Here is a 19663-nt window from a genome sequence, read left to right on the forward strand (position 1 = left end):
GTATACACTTCTTTCCCTTATTTCATTAAACGAGGGTCTCGTTCTGGCAGACTTGGTGTTATTAGGTTGTATACGAGGGACTATTAATCAGCTGCCCGCTCATAATAAGTTTACGTGCTACGAGACGCCAAACATGTGCATAAAAGAGTGTTTTCACACTCGTCGCTTGGCTTATAGATGGCGCTGACTGTCACTCCTACTTCTAAATTCACATATAAAACCCCAAAAAGTGGATGGAGGGAAGGCCGCTGTGGTAGCTCAGTGGTTAGAGCATCGAACGCGTTATTAGAAGGTCGTAGCTTCGTTTCCTGCTCACGGCTGGTTATTTTTTCATCCACGTTTCTTTCTTCCTGTTTACATTCCATTGGTTGTAATAACTTCCCCTGTACATTCCTTGGCATTACTGTCTGTTAGATCTCTTTAATATTTTGTTAAAACAGGGAAAAACGAGCCCTTAGGTATACACTTCTTTTCCTTATATATATATATATATATATATATATATATATATATATATATATTGTAATGAAGAAAAAAGAGACAACACCCGATCCTGGGCCAGTTGTCTTCTGCTCAAGCTACCCGCGCACCGAAGCGCCAGCGTCTGTCTTTCTTGGTCATGACACTATATATGTATATGTGACGCTACGATGAATGGGCGACGTGGCCTGGCTCATACGCCATGTTTATTTTATTCTCTGACTTCTTCCTTCTCGGCTTCTACCAACCATCGCTACCTTCATACGTCACATGATTCCCCTTCCCCCCGAAAGAATGCGCGAGCTACAAACTATGAAGCATGAAAATGTGGTGTCTCATCATAGGAAAAATATCACAAAATAAAGTAGTCCCATGTAACACGGCAGTTCCATGCACTTGCACAAAAACATTCACAGGGAAGGCAGTCCAGTGACATCTAGGAGACCTCAGGTGGGCGAGGTTGGCTGTTGCGTTCTGGATAGCATAACCATGCATTCGACGTGGAAAATGATGATGACACAGCCTGGATAGTAGCGAAAAACGAACAAAGTTGGGAGTCATTGTGGCGTTGGAAGGTTGGGTGTATCATGCGTCGGATTTCGAGTCGTGGCTGCGACAGACGCATTGCATCTAGAATGCGTGCTTCTTGAGAGATAGTGACGGCTAGATGCCTGTGTGCTGGCGCCGTGCAAGAAGTGCTTCCGCGTCTTTCTGGGCGCTTTCTGTGGTGTTGCCGTCTGCGTAACCGCAGGCGCAGAGAGCGTCTGTGGCGATGTTCCTTCATCCAGAAACGTCCTACTTCTTGAAAGGGCCCTTGTATCAAAGTCCTTAATTTTTTAACTTGTTCAAGTTGTGAGTGTGCTTCCGTTGAAGTTTTCGTTCGTTGTCGTATTTTCTTGGTTTGGTGATGGCTCGGAGAATATTGCGGGTGGTCATCGTCGTTGAATAAGGAGACGCTGTCGGTAGTCCCAGCATTATTTACGTGTGGGATGCAAGCATTATTTCTGTCAAAGAAAGCAGTAGATGCATTTTCGTTTTTATCGGCGAGACTTGCATTGAATGGTGACTCCGTAACGTTTCGACGTTCGGTTCGTCCGGTTCCTGAAAATTACATCGCCACAAACATGGCTTGACGTGGTTCTGATTCCGTAGATTGGTTTCTTTGCGGGAGAATTGAGCCAAGCTTTCCTGAAGTACAATCGCTTTCGGAATAGCAGTGGCTTGACAAGTTATTTGGCCGATATTTCAGGTAGTCAGTTGCGTATGTGGCAATATCTTGAGGGGTGTGATGAGAGTGACGAGCACCAGACGAGCTACTTGGGACAAAACCAGGTGGTGTCTTACGTAAGCAAGACGACGAGTCAAGTACATTGGGTGCTTGAATATTGTCTTGATTTGTGTATTGTCTTGATTTGTGTGTAAAAGAGGTTAGCGTTGGTGACGTTTGTGAAGATGGGAAACCAGGTGGAAGGTTCAGTCTTGCAGAAAAACGGCTGGGATGTCTTTCTATGAGCAGATGACTGACTTCGCCTGACGGGCATTGTAAACTTCTGCTCTGTGCTCGAACGCGTGAAGGCTGCGTATGAATGTGATTACTGAATTTGAATGCATCGATATGGCTGGTTGTAACTGACTCTTCATTATAGTCTTGAAACCAGATGGTCATTTCTTCTTTTATCTTTTGCCAAGACTCGTCGTTGTCGAATATGTGGGTGAGGTAAAACTTAAATGTCTCACCGGTGACGTAGTCGCTGAAGTTCGTAACCATCTCCCGTTCCGACCAAGATGCAGCGGTAGCGTGGAACTAGAACAGGTCGAACCAGTCCTGTACAGGTCCATCGTCCGCTGCTCCGGTGTACTTGGGGATGGGAAGGTCGGTCGATGATTCTGTCATGGTGCTGGTCGCTGTGTGCAGCTAAGAGATGATTCCGTAGCCGATGTATGGTCAGGGCGTCTTGTGTAGAACTGCGTTGATGATGAGACACTGATGAAGTGGCTGGGAGGTCTTCATCCTGTCGACTCGTGTGACGCTACGATAAATGGGCGACGTGGCCTGGCTCATACGCCATGTTTATTCTATTGTCTGACTTCTTCCTTCTCGGCTTCTACCAACCATCGTAACCTTCATACGTCACACACACACACACACACACACACACACACACACACACACACACACACACACACACACACACACACACACACACACACACACACACACACACACACACACACACACACACACACACACACACACACACACACACACACACACACACACACACACACACACACACACACACACACACACACACACACACACACACACACACACACACACACACACACACACACACACACACACACACACACACACACACACACACACACACACACACACACACACACACACACACACACACACACACACACACACACACATATATATATATATATATATATATATATATATATATATATATATATATATATATATATATATATATATATATATATATATATATTGTACGTCGCCGCCAACCACACGAATTGGGATACCATACTGCCCTTCGTCACTTACGCCTACAACACCGCCCCTCAGAGCACGACTGGTTTTTCACCTTTCTTTTTGCTGTACGGAAGGCACCCGTCACACACCATCGACACGATACTCCCGTACACGCCGTATCCATCTGAGTGTACACCTATTTCCGAGACCGCCAGGCTTGCTGAAGAGTGTCGCGAGCTTGCCAAGACTTTTACGACGCATGAGCAAGAGCGGCAGAAGAGTATTCGTGATGGCTCCGCCACTTCTGAGCCCACCTTCCTTCCTGGTTCCCTTGTATGGCTCTCAATCCCGACCTCTGTAGCTGGCCTTTCTTCCAAACTACTCCCGAAATATGAAGGTCCCTACCGTGTGATCGAGCGCACATCTCCGGTCAACTATCTTATCGAGCCAATTGAACAATCTTCGGACATGCGCCGCCGCGGGCGCGACATAGTCAACGTGGAGCGTCTGAAGGCTTACTATGACCCGCTCGTAGTGACAAGCTGTTAGGTCGCCAGGCGGCTCCCTCTTCGACCCCGGGGTAATTGTACAGAAGCCGCCGAACACTGAAGTGGGTCGAACTCTTATGTGCTTTCTAGTGGGTCTGCCCAAAAGAGAACGCCGCTCGCGCGGAGACCCCGTGTTTTGGCCGTTACTGTCGCCATTGTGTAGACTCGCTGTGTGCCGGCTAATAAACGCCATAACAATATATATATATATATATATATATATATATATATATATAATTTAATACATACTGCAGACCCCTAGGTCCAAGAAGGTGGGCAATTTCAAGAGGACATAGTTCCTACAATAAGTGGCACAAAAATTGTTTGGGGTGAGTATTTCATACACTCATAGTGAACGCAAGGAGCGACATAGAAAATATTTTGTAATGACGCATGTACCGGACAAAGAGAAACAAAAGACACCACAAATTCATACTTCATATATTGTGCGAACGTAAAAAATAAATACATAGCTAATGCAAAACATTAAACACAATAATTTTCACTGTTCAAGCCAAGGAAAAAATAAATACACATTTTTACATTAAGTACAGCACATACAAGAAGAAAAAGAAAAGGAAAAGAAAAAAAAAACGCTGTAATAAAAGATCGGAAACCTGGGTTTGCAAAACAATTCTATTTAGAGCGAAAGAGAAATAGATTCGATGAGGATGCCTGACTTGTTTCGTTCCAATCCGAGACCGTGCATGGGAAATATGAGTATATCTAAGCGTCTGTCCTGCAAAAACAAGGTGTTAGATATTTGGCGTGATGATGCCTTGTGGGTCTGGTTGATAATGATGTCAGGTACGGTGATGGGTCAATCTTAAGTTTTTGGTTCAGAAGAAGAGAAAGAAGGTCAATTCTTATCTCTTTTCCACTTGTGCTAATAAGGGCAATGCTATTGGTCTTCATTATTTCAGAAGAAAAGTCGACTCGTCTGAACTTGTTAAAAATGAACAGGATGGCTTTCCTCTGTGTTCTTTCCAAGCACTTGATGTTATTTTGAGTGTATGGGTCTCATACTGCACTCGCTTATTCTAATTTAGGTCTTATTAAAGAATGATAGGTGAGTAATTTAACATTGCTTGGGGCATCATGAAGCTTATGGTATAGAAAGCAGAGCTTTCTGAATGCAGAGGAGGAATTAATATTTATGTTTATTCCACGATAAGGTATTTGGTATTGTAACACCTAAGTATTTATAGCTATCGACTTGCCTAAGTGGCTAAGAACCAAGCTGGTAAGTGAAATGCAGGGGTGCTTTTTTACAGAGCAGTACGGTATTATAAGTGTTCAAAATCATTCCCCATTTTTCGCACCACTGCAATATGTTATTTAAACTGCTATTTAACTCAGCCTGATCGTCGAGATGAAAAATGTCTTTGAACAATACGCAGTAGTCTGCAAATAATCAAATTTGAACGCCAGGGCACACAACATTAACACTATTATTATTATAAACCAAGAAAAGCGAGGGGCCTAGGACACTGCCTTGTTGCACTCCTGAAGTGACTGCCAAACTTTAAGAACGTTTATCTCCAATGCCAATATATTGCTTCCTGTTGATCAGGTAAGCAGAAATTAATTTGATGAAGTGTTCAGAGACGCCAAGAATTCTAAGCTTTACGATTAGTTTATCGTGCGGAACTTTGTCAAAGCTTTGCTAAAATCAAGAAACATTACGTCTGCTTGGCCGTTAAAATGAAGAGATGAAGTGAACGAGTGAACTACTGTTATTAGTTGGGTTATCGTTGAATACCCTTTTCGACAGCCATGCTGATGTTTTGTTAGTGCAGCATTATTTTCAAGAAATTCACGAGCATATTCAGTTATAATATGTTCCACAAGTCTGCAGCAATGGGATGTCAGTGAAATAGGACGATAATTCTGTATAAGTGTCCTGTCACCTTTTTGGATCACGGGAACAACCTGTGCTGTCTTCCAGTCAATAGACAGTTGTGCAGTAATGACTGAGACACGAAAACAATTTACAACAAAGTTGGCAAGAAGCTCGGCATATTGCTTGAGAAATATGGACCAGAAGAACTCTTAGTTTTCAAGGTAAGTAGCATATTGAATACTCCAGCATACGATACAAAACTATCTAGCCCCGCCGTGGTAGTCTTGTGGCTAAGGTACTCGGCTGCTGACCCGCGGGTCACGGGTTCGAATCCCGGCTGCGGCGGCTGCATTTCCGATGGAGGCGGAATTGCTGTAAGCCCGTGTACTCAGATTTGGGTGCACGTTAAAGAATCCCAGGTGGTCGAAATTTCCGGAGCCCGCCACTACGGCGTCTCTCATAATCATATGGTGGTTTTGGGACGTTAAACCCCACATACCTCTCTATCTAAAACTCGTATCTAATAGTTTGGGGAATGTGCCGTCACGCGCGCATACAGTTGCACTAGAGAATACACTGTGAAAATAGTTGTTCAAGTGTTGAGCAATCTCACACTTATCTGTCACTTTCTTCCCGTGAACCGATATTTGAGTAACTGGTTTCTTGCTATCTTTTATGTAGTGCCAATACTTATCTCATTTTTTATGGAGTTATGAAGCGATAATTTGATATAATAATGTTTTGCTGCGCGAGTGCACGAGCGAGGTCCTTTTTCATTTGTCTTATTTTGTGATTCAGCGCATGTCTTTTTATATCTCTGTATTCTGCGTTTTAGTTGAATGATTTTCCGATTAATCCAAGGCATTTACTTTTTAACTTTCTTTAGTTTCTCATGAACGAAATTATCTAGGCAATAGTGACACATATTGTCGAACTTGTTCCAAAGTATTTGAGCGTTGTTGCCCTCGAAATCAATGAAACAGTTTTGCATGAAATTGTTAATGCTTGGGTAATTGGCATTAGAAAAGTCTTTAAAGGAACGTGCAGAGACGTGCTTATACCTTTTTAGGGGTTGAAGCGGTAATGATATGCTTACGAGATGGTGATCAGAGAGCCCTGGCTTCACTTCTACAGTGCAATCAGAAAGATCACTACTGATGAACGCCACGTCTAATACAAAGCTAGATGCAATCTGTACACGAGTTGGTTCATGGACTACCTGCACTAAATTATACCTTAATATTAATCGAACATAATGCTTACGCGTTTATCATGTGAGCTACTGGAAACATTGCCTTGCCAATCTACTACAAAAGGTTGAAATCACCGAGAAAAACATTTTTTTTCTTTTTGTGCATTGACATTTTATTATGCAGCGTCTCTAATACATACGTTGTGGCATCCGGAGGTCTATAAAGTGCGTACAACATATAACTCTAGCCCCAACCAGAGATTTTAACACGCAGGCTTTCGACATCTACTAGGTCATCTAATAAAACCGCCTGAACACTATCTTCAACTAAGATAGCCACGCCACCGCCCCTAGCTTGTCGATCTTTACGAAATACTGTGCAAGAAGGGGGAGCATGTCATTATCACATATCTTCTCATTCAGCTAGGTTTTTGTTAAGACATTTACATGAGGATCAATTATCAACAAAATGTCTAAGGATTCAGTTTTGTTCTTTACACTGCGGGCGTTTACATTCAATATTCAGACTTGTTTAGGGCTTTAAAGGCATTGCGTCAGTCGCAAGGTAACGTCGATGTATTATCGCGCTTACCTTTTACGTGCGTGGACTGTGCGGGTTTTGTTTGCTTGATTGATTGATATGTGGAGTTTAACGTCCCAAAACCACCATATGATTATGATAGGCGCCGTAGTGGAGGGCTCCGGAAATTTCGACCACCTGGGGTTCTTTAACGTGCACCCAAATCTGAGCACACGGGCCTACAACATTTCCGCCTCTATCGGAAATGCGTGGTTTTTGTTGCTTTAATACGTTTGTTCAGCGTTTCATCCCAATAAAAGTATTCTTTATCTATATTTAGTCTTTCGTGAATAAGCGAGGCCTTCTTCCCGATTTGCTTTGCTCTTTTAGCACTTTCCCATAATTTTCTTAATGTTTACGCAGCGTCGACATCCTGTACAAATACTGAGCTGCCTTTAGTTTTTTTTTTTACATTAGCCAAGATTGCCTTTGCTTCATTGAAATCTTGGAGGTATATGATCACTGGGCGCTTGCATTTGTGATGTCCAAGTCGATGAATGCGACCAATGGATCCACATTTCACGCTGTTTAACGTCAAACACGTCTTTCACGACCTTATCCTTAAGCGACGTTTGTTTTATCGGATGATTCGGGTATTCTATAAACCATCACATTATCATCTGCTTCGGTTCTCCAGATCTGTAAGTTTTTTGGCTGAAAGCTTATGACACGCTCCACTGACTGTAGCACTGCCTGTATTTTATCAGCTTGTCCTGAAGGAAGGGAGGGTTCAGGGCTACTTTCGAACACTTTATCGGTTAGTCTTTCTATCGACTTTTTCGTGTCCGCTATTTCTGTTTTTAATGCAATTAGGCCACATTGCAACACCTTCTGGCCCTAAAGCAACTCTTCGAAAATTTCTTTTTGTGTAGGTCCAGGGTTCACTTCAACGTCACCACACACAAACAACTTGAGCATAAACACACAATCTTAAGCAATGCTATAGCACCATTTGGGGCATGGCAGGACCACTAGGCCAGGACAGTCACTTCAAAACGTACAGTCATGAGAACTAACCTGCATTTCGAAAAACAGTTACCCGCTTAGCGTCATGGAATTACCGGATCCGCCGTGCCCATTGAAGGAGTATACGATTGCTTTAACTATAACCATTGTTATAGAGAAAAAACAGGAAAAACTGTATAGAAAAAAAAAACAAAGTAAAATACTGATAATTAGAACAAATACAACAGTGTGCTCTGTGCCTATATGCAATAAAGTAAGTGCCAACAAAAAAATACCACAGTTCTCAGTGTAAAACAAAAAACAATGATTACCTATGCACAACAAAGTATACCACAAGTTATGAGCATGAAAAGGAAGTTCATTTTATGTCCTATTTAACAATTTGTTCTATAAGTTCAGCGCTATGTAGCCACGCGATGGAAGCACGTTCCATTCATTTAACGTGCATGGAAAAAATGAAAATTTGAAAATATTAGTTTTAGTTTTATCTGTTTAAGCATTCAGCATGATGATACCTTGTTTGTCGAGTTGAAAGGGGCGATACATAATCGTCTAGTTTTAAAACTAGTTTTCTATTCTTCAGCTGAAAAAGAAACTTAAGTTTCTGTACCTTTCGCCGAGGTTGCAATGTCTTAATACTGTGTTGTCTCATTATAGTGGTAGGGGAGTCAGTCTGTGGATACTTTGAATAAATAAATCATATAGTTTCTTGCTAAATCCTTTGGAGTGCATTGATGCTTTTTTTCATGTGTGGATCTCAAACAATTGTGCAAATTCGAGCTTCGGTCTTATAAGCGAAAAATATTCTTATTGTTTTCCCTCAGCTGCAGCTTGCTTTGACCTATGTCTGAGAAGACAGAGTTTTCAGAACGAGGATGAACGAATGTTCGATATGTGTGAGTTCCACTTTAGCGTATTTGTTATAGGTATCTCTTTACGTTTGTAGTATGTAACTTCAACGAGTGGAATGGGTTCAAGTGAGTGCAAAAAAGTAAGACACTGGCTTTTCCTGGTTATTTTCATGAACATTTTTTTTCTGGGTGTTAAGAACCATTTCGGATCACTTACACTATTCATGACTTCTTTGCAAATTAAGATTAAGGAGTGCTTGGTCCTCAAAGCACTTCACTTCTTTAAATAGCACACAATCATCAGCGAAAAGTCAAATGCCATTTGGTTCCCTAATTTCATCAACGATGTCACTTATGCATACGAAAAACTACAAGTGACCATGTACGCTTCCTTGTGGTACACTTGAAGATACTGGTAACGTCCGCGTGCAATGGTCATTAATAGATACAAATTGTACTGTGTCACTAAAATATGCTGTAACCCAAAAAACTATGACACCTGGTAAGTCTTGAGTCCGAAGCCTTAAAATTAGTTTTGCATTGCATACAAGGTCGAAAGCCTTTTTGAAATCGAGTAAAACAAAAAACAAACGCCCCGCCACTGTGGTCTAGTGGCTAAGGTACTCGACTGCAGACCCGCGGGTCGCGGGATCGAATCCTGGCAGCAACGGCTGTATTTCCGTTGGAGGCGGAAATGCTGTAGTCCCGTGTGCTCAGATTTGGGTGCAGGTTAAAGAAACCCAGGTAGTCAAAATTTCCGGAGCCCTCCACTACGGCGTCTCTCATCTTCATATGGTGGTTTCGGGACGTTAAACTTCACATATCAATCATATCAACAATCGCGGAAAACAACTTCAACCTGTCCTGACTTGTCTAGGACCAAGGCAAACCTATGTATGATTGTATTAGGCTATGTATGATCTAATCAAACAAGCGTTATGATTGCCCTAGATGCCACTAGAGTGTTTTACTCAATTTTTTTCAGACACACAGAACAACTAGAAGGTGCCAAAATATTTTTTAATGAAAAAAAAAGAAAGGCTTCGTATGAAAGGAAATAAAACTTCACTTCTTCGCTTCATTCTCGACAAATATAAATCTGTGACACTCATAATGAAACATACCCCGATCAAGCACGTTTGCTGCATAGATACATTTCTCACAAACAGCAAAATTTTATGCGGCAAGTTAGACCTTAATTTATTGCGTTCGCTTACGTGTGACACGCACTCTGAGTTAAATGTGTGACACTCATACTTAGTTACGTGTGACACGCATACTTAGTTAAATTTTGAGGTTCGTAAATTGACAAAGACAAGATTTGGTCTTTAAGAACGTAGAACCGTAGCGACGCGACTTCCGAAAGCTCGCGTGGATTATTGTTTATCACTAACACATGCTTGCGGGACTAAAAAGTCAGCGTGGGGAGCCCTGACATTGATGATCCCCTTTCCTGAATACACAAAGTATAAGGTCATCTGAAGACAAGACAATCTGCTGATGTTAAAACATGGTCAGAACGAATACAGTGGTTATGAAAACAGGTAGAGTAAGGAAGTTGCCAGGAGACAATAATCGCTGCATGCCACACAAGCCATCAAATAGCGAAACCAATCGCAGTGTTTCTAGAGGAGCGTTTGAAAGCACAACAAACCCGAGAACTTGTTGCAACATTTGTATTCGTAAAAACGCAACGGAGTGCTGAGTTCCTTGTTTCGCGAACATGCACATCATGAGGGTCCACCTAAAAAAACCGAAGCTACAGGTTTCAGCACTAGAGCGTGACATTCCACACCGAAAGAAAAGCCGAACAGCGTCATAATTTAAAAAAATCACAACGTTTTTACTCATTCACGTCTGAACAACTTTAACAAAATAGTGTTTTATGCCGGGATCTACCAAAATTTTAGTGCTGTGTTTTCGTCGCGAAACTGACGTAGAATAAATACACATGCTAAGAAGACAAAGAAAAAAGTTGCCTCCACGAGAGTCGAACCTTCAACCTCTTGGTCCGCGAAATGTAATGTGAAAGCCTTCACAAACGCGTTTATTATCTACCACTGTGCTCTCACAGTGCTCTTATGGAGGAGGAAATGTTGTAGGCCCGTGTGCTCAGATTTGGGTGGACGTTAAAGAACCCCAGGTGGTCTACATTTCCGGAGCCCTCCACTATGGCGTCTCTCTTAATCATATAGTGGTTTTGGGACGTTAAACCCCACATATCAATTATTCAATCAATCTCACAGTGCTCTTTCCAAAGTGGAGTTATGCATGATCACCGTGAAATTCTCGATTGATGTTGTTGTGTCGTTTTTACGCATTCGTCCAATTCGGCGAGTTTCCAATAGCAGTGCCTTTTTGTCGGCTCATTAACACGCGGCCAGGTGGCGCAGCATTGGCCTCACCCATAGAATACATACCCACAAAAAAAATCACTGCCATATTGACAAAGTGAATGATGTTAGAGGAGCTGGCTCTGAAATGACAGGGTAAGCCGCGAATCCCTCGTACGCATTCCTTTACCATCATATAATGACAGTTTGCCTGACGGCGAGACCTTTCCGCTTCAGCCTTTGTGGCTCTCGCCGATGAGTTCTCGCGGGAAGCCCGAGCTGCTAATGTGATGCGAGTCAACCACGCTGCTGTCTTCGACTTCTGGGATGCTCATGCTGCAGAGTGGTAACGTACATGCTGTGTAGTGGTAACGAAGACATCACTGAGTGAGCTTCCAGTGAAGAGAAAGATAGCGCGCCAAACAGGAGAATGGATAGATGGACGGATGTGTCCGGCTGTGTCCTTTCGATCAGGCGGTGCCTTACGCCACCTAGCTATAAAGTTAAGTGCCATGACTGTGTCTTGAGGCATTGAATTTCACTCGCGCCTTGATATTAGCCACCAATCAGTTGGCTTCCTTCTGGTTATTCTACCCGTTTAAAGTCCATTTTCCTTCACTGTCCCTAAACCCCAACGCTTTGAAAAAACGCGTGCCACTATATTGGACTATTGGATGGAGGCTTTTATAGAACATTATGAAATGTTCAGCCGTTTACTACTCCTTTTCACACGCACTACATAACTTGTCTGTGCCTTCGTACTTTTGGGCTCGGTACGCCACGGTCCACCATACTCCCGTTCTGGCCTCGAACAGCAGAGAACAACCCCGAGAAGTATCACAGACCTTTTGAAATTCCCTGCTTTAAAGTTTGGTAGGTCTCCAGTGATGATTTCGTAAGCCTTCCAATCTTCCACATGTCCTTCTCTGTTTCCTGAGTGCTCTATACAGGCACGGCCCTCAAGCAGTAACCTATCTAACTAGAGCAAGTGGCGCCACTTGCTTGGCTCACAGCAGAGAGCACAGCTGCGAGAGTTAAGTCCCTTGAAATAACTTGTTGAAACGCACTGCTCATACTGCCGAGCTGGTTGAGCAAGTCGGGCAAATGAGATAAGCCGCACGTGTCCCAGACAACAAATAAGCTTTTACTTCCTTTGAAGCACATAAAGGAAGGTCACGTGGTTCCGTGTGGTTGTGCTGTTGGCATTCGTGTGCAGAAGCGCCTTTTCACGGTGCTACAGTACTGTGCCACCTTTTAGTAAATGGGTCAGCACCACGTTGTGGTTCATATAGCATCATTCGCACCGGAGTTCTTGTGCGCCGTCCGCTCCGCGTGAACGTTTCGATAAATGGTTGGTCTGGTTCAGTCTGGTTTGCTGGTAGGCTTTCCGGCTGTGAAACTCAAGATGGTGCACGGACTTCGCTGTTGCTGTCCACGTGCGCTGGTTTTACGCGGTCAAGCGAAACAACGTTATGATGGCCACCTCTGTCAATCGTGATTGCTTTTCTCCTCATTTCACCACCTTGAACGGCCTCTTGTAAGGGGACGGGAGTGGGTTCTGTACAGCATCGTGCTTCAGACACGCGTGAAAACAGGAAGGAGAGATCAGTGGGGACATGGAAAGGTCGTAGCGCTGGCAAAGACGGAGAGATAGATCGCAGCTTGCTGATAATGTTTTGCAGGTGCAGGTTACTTGTTTTTGGCCAGGGCGCAAGCGTTTTTACTGTCGGTGACAAACTCCCCTGAAAGGCCAAGCGTTGTGCCATATACGAGCTCAGCCAAGCAGCAGCCTATGTCCGCTTTCTGATCCGCCCTGATTTTCAATTAAAACAGAGGTCGAGCCTCGACCCAACTTTATCTTTTAAATTGCTGTCAGTAGTCTTTAGTTCTCAGTGGAACCTTTACATCATACCACTGCTGATGTGTTACGTCATTGTTAGGATGCGCCGGATTCCTAGGAATCGCGTCATGTTCCCGAAGAGGAAGACTTGAATAACATTCGGCAATCCATTGTCATGGTCGATGGAGCTGCGAATCGCGGTAACCAGTGTCAGATGAAAGCGTGAACAAGCGTATCGGCAGTGAAACCTGGAATGGGGACGCCCGCCGGCCATTGCGTGAAGTGGTCAGTACAAGTTAGTAAGTAGTTCTTTTCATAACAATAGGGCCTCACAATTAATGACTAAATGCGCAAGAGAAAAGCGAGTGTCTGATGTTGCTGTTGCGTCAACTCTGGTAACTCTTGTACTATGACGGTGAAGAGCGACGCAGTAAAATATGACTGAGCGAAGGACGCAAACACGGCTTGCCTTGAACCTCTGCACGACATACAGTTCTGAAGCCGCTAAATTTGACCATCAGCCATCAGACAAACTATTGTAGAAAGTCAGCGCACAATATGGTGAATAGCGGCTATGATCATTCATCTAAACGTTCTGTAGCAACCAACGTTCAGCGTGAGTGATAGATGTATGTATGTTCGTATAACAAAGGTATGAACGGCTAAGAGTGGCGATGGAAAAGGGTTCTTTGTTTTATTACATAACTTTTTTTGCGCACACGAAAAGCCGGACAAGAAAGAGACAGACGAGCACTAACTCACAACTAATTTACTATTGACAGGAAGAAAACTGATAATGTCCTGAAAACCAGCACAGTGCATGGGCAAGTTATGTGACAGGCAAACATACACAGACATAGCTAAATAGAATTTAAAAGACTATACTATCTGTTAGAGTCACCGATAGTTGACAAATACATTTGTTTTTACACCTATTTATATGAAAGGCTTCTGTTAGTTCACGTGTTTATTTCTGTGTGAGAACAAAGTATGTGTATCACGAAACACGGGATCACAATGGCATGATTTACAATGATTGGACAAGAGTGAGAATGTTTCTGTTCCTATAGTGAGTTAGCATGCTCTTTAAGTCGTGTATTGATGCAGCGTGTATTGGTCTGCCCTAGGTATACATTTCGAGAGGTTAGTGGTATCAAACATACCACCCGTTCTCGTGCAGTTTGTGACGTGGGTATCACGCGCCCTTCAGCGCCTGTGTCGACTAAGAAAGGAACCTCGTTGTTTCTGTCAGTAACAAAAATACGGAGGGACGACTTAAAGACAACGTAAAAGCAGTGGTCGTCCTCCTTGCTAGCCGCGGTCATTTCCCGAGTGCGCGCAGGATGGAACACAGTTACGCACAGCTTTTCGGAACCGCCATATACAAGCAGATATTTTCCCGTTGAGGTTGTGATAGCGATTTAATTGGCTCGCTTCCGTTTTCTGATGTCCTACTTGTACGCAAACCTGATAACGGCTTGGTGAGTCGAGAATTGTCTGCACACATTTGCTAAAGTTATTCCGTTCATCCTGAGCCTGTTTTTCTCGCGTGGCAGCCAGTAATGTGGGCATGGTGATGAACATGAGCCGATCAGCGAGCTCGGCAACCGCAGGTCAGTCTTTTTGCTCTTAAGCCTCCACAACCAAGCGAACACTGAACGACAGCTTTTCCAAATAGAGTTTTCAAACAATGCTCCGTCTAAGCTGTTTGTTGTTTTGTCGTGCAATAGTTGCAAGTGCCGCGACAGCTGACTAGGAGTACAGTCGCCGAGGTTCGTGTCGTGAAGCGATTGCTGTAGTCACTGTGATTCGGCGGGCGTAACACGACGGATGAGAGTTTCTTTCAGCATTACGTATGTTTTTTTCAGCAAGTGGGTCGAGTAAGAGACCCCATATTTCACTTGATATGGGTTGCGGGAGGCTGCTTACGACGCAGTGGTATTTGATGAAGCCTGATGTGGTGCGTAGTGCTGCGAACTGGGCTCCTACTTCAACGAACCAAATCGCGGGGTCCGCGGTCAAAAAGGGTGGCAGCTTTCCGTCGACCGAGGACACATTCCGCGTAGCGTCCGTTGTGGACGTCGTAGTCAGTCGTGAAGTCTGTCATCGGCGTCAACGTCATAGCGACGTTGATGCTCAAAACCAGCGGCTGCACCACTATTCAGGGTAAGCAATGTTGGAAGGCACTGCTATAGGCCAAGCTGGGCGAGCAAATTGCGCAAGCGAGATAAGCCCCACGCGTCCCAAACTACAAAATCTTTCTTGGAAGTCTACGAAGAAACGTCAAGCGGTCCTTCGGGATTGCGCGATGGACATTCGGGCACAAAACCGCCGTTTCACGATGCTACAAACTATTCACAACTTTCAGTGATTATAGGGTGATCATAAGAGTACTGAAGTGGCTGTCGTTACGAAGATCAGCTGGATGCACGGAGCCTTCTCTCTAAGGCAAAATTACCAGAAAATGAGTAACGTAGCCCAATAGACCCACGCGATGAACAGATAGACCGTTGAGGAGCAACCACAGAGGGAAGGGTGCCGCGCGAAACCACTTAGTTTCCTAACACGCTCCAAAGAAATGAACCGCCCGGGTATTGCAGGCAGCGCGAAAAGCGTTGCCAAGGTGACCAGCCCTCCTTCTCCTCTGCTGGCTCAGTCTTTCCCCGTATTTTTCCGGCAACGGTTAGCGTTGCGTCGCTCTCGGAGTGCTTGACCACGGCCGCCTGGATTTGACAATCTAAGAATTACGACGTAGTGCTTCTGTGTACGTTTGGATGAGCGTGGGCTGCAGCTTTTACGTTTTGTTGCACCCATGAAGTCTGGAGCAAGTCCCGACACGTCACCACGCTGCGCTGTATATCTCTGGCTCCAAGATAGTCACAACCAACACACGACAGCAACAGTGGGGAAGGCCAATATGGCGGCCGAGAAGTCAACAGGCCTACCGGATATATACTTCAGTCCGACTCAGGGCAGAAAACAGCGCTGGATTCTGAGGCAAGCAGGTTATCATTCTTTATTTTACTCTACTTGTCGCTTGTGCGATACGGATCGCGCTTACCAGCAACGGGCTCGGTTGTGTATATCGTACACGACCGAGCCCGTCGTATATCGTATATCGCACGCACGAAATGCATCGTGAAGGTTAGCTTCGGCGTCTGCAGTTCGCCTGCGCTTTGCGACCACCTGGAAATTGGCCGCCATAGCCTTCGGCCTCCCGTACGCTCGCTCATCGAGTGCTCACCGGTCTTCACCGCCACGATGAGCTCCTGGCTGACGATATTGGGCTGAGACCTCGTCGCTTTGTTGGAAGTCGTTGAAAACACGTTGCGGGTTCTCGTAAAGAGCTTGGTTATAGTATGTCGCGCGCTGTAAGTGCACCACCATGGGCTGCGGAGCTTTCAATAGCGCGGGAGTAACTGAAAATAGGTCACCATTACAGTTGGATTTCCCGCCGGTCGGTTTCAAGCAGCTCGGCGTCGTACGCTGGCCACGGCGGCGGACTCGCGTTTGCGCGCTGCATTCGCTTGAGTTTGTGGAAAAGGGCCGCATCACCCTTGATTTCTACGGCGCTAGCTCCAAACCAGCTCGGCGCTGTTCGTGGCGGCGGCCAAGCGTACGCTCACTCTCCTGTTCGAAGTGTACGTGAGGTAACACCCTTGTGTGATTCTCTTGCTCAACTAATCTCGCCGCATTTCGGTTTTTGTTTTGCCATCCCTCAAGATACATTCAACCACGGAGACAAGCAAAACCTGGGGAAACCCAGCATCCAGCAACCTATTCATTTGCTGATCGAAACTGAATTTGACCATATGGTGACACGACTTCGTTAGAGCATTCTTGAAGCAAAGCTTCGTAATCGCCCTCTTAAGTAATTTGGAATGTGCTGAGTGGTAGGGAAGAAGGGGTTTACTTGCACGAAGTTCATAATGCCAACAGGTATGATCGCAGTCGAACGACAAGCGAAGGTCCAGAAACCTCATGGTGCCATTCTGCGGAAGCTCATGCGTCACCTCTAAGGGCTCAAGACAATCCTTGATTACTGGTATAAGGTCATTGAACTCAGCAACTAGCCGCTCGGTAGGACAATTCACAAAAAACAAGAAATCATCTGCATATCTAAATGTTCTAACTACCTTAGTACCATACAACCTTTTCGACAGCTTCACACAAAGCTCAGCTAAAAACAAGTCACTCAGTCAGGCAGCCAGGCAAAAACCAATGCAGATGCCTCTTTTCTGCAGCTGTGCATAATCCTCCCATAAAATAAAGGTACACTTAAAGTAGCACGTCACAAGTTCTAAAGAATGCCTACATGAAAGACCAACCTCGTTTTGAACTCTAAATACACCATATTTATGAATGACTTTTTCAACAGAACGTAACAAATCTTCATGAGGAATAGAGTAAAACAAATTTTTACGTCAATAGAAAAGGCCTGGAGGCGTACGTCATGGTTGATGTTCATAAAATAATAACCTCTTTCGATTTCCTGACAAGGAAAAGGTCACAGATAGGTAAAACACCAAGCTTTGCTTGCAGAAACAACGCTACTTCTATTTGCCAAGTGTCGCGTTCAGATATTATAACTCTGAATGGCGCATCTACTTTGTGTATTTGCCATGAAAAACACAGCTAAGCAATCGCGCGTTTCCTTCTCAATTATTCTCACCAATTTATCTAGCTTCAACTGCTTACACAGCTTCTTAGCCTCACTCCTGATTTTTGGAAGACACACATTACTGCGACTGTCAAAGACCGCAGAAATGGCTTCGCCAGCCTTTTCGTGGTATTGAACAGAGTTGAATACTGCGAATCTGCACTCTTTGTCCGCAGACAACACACACAACGAATTATCGACCAAATAGGAGCCAACACGCTTAGTAGAGAGTTCTGAATCGGGCATCTTACATCGAGAGACGACGTCAACACCTGCTGAGACGATGCGACCTGCTTGGTTTCGTGTTCTCTTGCTCGAGCTGAACGCCGTCGCTCACTTAGGACTCGCCGACTTGTTAGCGGCACGGTGGTTTGTGGAGTTGTGACTGCGGCCGCCGCTCCTTAGCTGTTGTGCTACGTGGATCGAAATGAGTCTTTGACGATGTGTGACATCACAGTCAAATTATTAGCATTTTATACCTCACGTATGTTTTCATTTCACCTTACACGTGTTTCTCATATGAATTTGTATTCATCCTCTGTCACGTGTAAGTCACTATTTTACATACATATTGAGCAGCCGTGGGCACACACCGTGCTGAAGACTGTGTGCGCTGGCGTGTGCGATGCCTGTCACCCATCTCTTTCGTCAGAGCAGCTTCAGAATTACTGTGCGAGGTGTGAAGGTAAAGTTATTTGTGTGTCAAATTTTAATGCTTGTTTTTATATTAACGTGCACGTACTTGTCATATGATTGCGTCTTCATCTTCTGTCACGTGTGTTTAACTATTTTTACTATATTATTGTACGGGCATGGGAACACAACAGGCAGAAGGCTGCGTGCGCTGGCGTCTGCAATGCCTGTCATCTATCGCCTCCATCGGAGGAACTCCCTAAGGAGTGAACAAGATTTGTCACCGAGCCTGGACTTGTACACTTCACTATGAATTCACTTAAAAAAATGGCAAAATTTCATCTGTATGTAAAAAAATAAAAGAATTCGACGTCTCACTTTTGTCTTTCGTTGTTGCTGTGACTGCGAAAGCAATTACACATAGGTGGCTAACTACTTTTTCGCGTGTTCTTTTCTGCGCAATTTGTTGCTCACTGCGCAGAAAAACAGGCAAAAAAGTATTAGGCCTGGCGGAAAATAAACAAAAAACAATGTTAGAATTAGGGACAAAACGTGCACCCGATAGGAATATTTGAGTGAAGCAACCGTTCGTCCGGCAAGGTGCAACTGTGAGGATTAACGGTTGCCCGGTAAGGTGTAAATGTGGGGATTAACAGTTGCCCTATAAGGTGCAACTGTGAGGACTAAATGTTTGTCCTTTGAGGTGAATCGTGGGACTAGCGGATAGTCACTAAGGTGTTAATGTGAGGACTAAATGTTAGTCTCCTAAGCTCGTCTGTGAGGACTAACTGTTAGACACGGTGCTTTTAGTCCTTAAAGAAAATAATGGTTGTGGCAGCCCCATTAGTCTCCAAAAGGACGAATCACACACCCTTTTAACACCTTTTTGCCTTCGAGTGTTCATCGTTGGTGTTGTCCCTTTATAGTTGAAGCTGTCTGCGGCTAGAATACCTTTCCATGGCATTGGAAATCCCATGAAAAAGCAGATCATGCTTGATTGCATAAAGTGCGGGACATGCGGTGGGATCTTGCATCGGATACGACGCGCGACGTGCTGGTGCACCAGCTGGTTCGGTGTTGTTCCACAGTGATGTGTTGGCGGATCGCACTTGCCAAGTGTGTCAAACTCGACATATGTTTGTCATTCACTCAGTCCGGCGATCGCGCCGTCGTATATTCACAACTGTAAGCAGCACGAGAGACAGGTGTCGTAGAGTCGCTTGTGCAA

General features: G+C 44.4%; 1 protein-coding gene across 3 annotated transcripts in view; it reads left to right on the forward strand.

Moving 5' to 3' along the window:
- The window catches only part of LOC142769374 (calcium-activated chloride channel regulator 1-like), a 101314-nt gene that overhangs the window by 43401 nt on the left and 38250 nt on the right, over nucleotides 1–19663 (forward strand). The window lies entirely within an intron of this gene.

This window comes from Rhipicephalus microplus, chromosome 8, assembly GCF_043290135.1.
Source record: "Rhipicephalus microplus isolate Deutch F79 chromosome 8, USDA_Rmic, whole genome shotgun sequence".
NCBI lineage: Eukaryota > Metazoa > Arthropoda > Arachnida > Ixodida > Ixodidae > Rhipicephalus > Rhipicephalus microplus.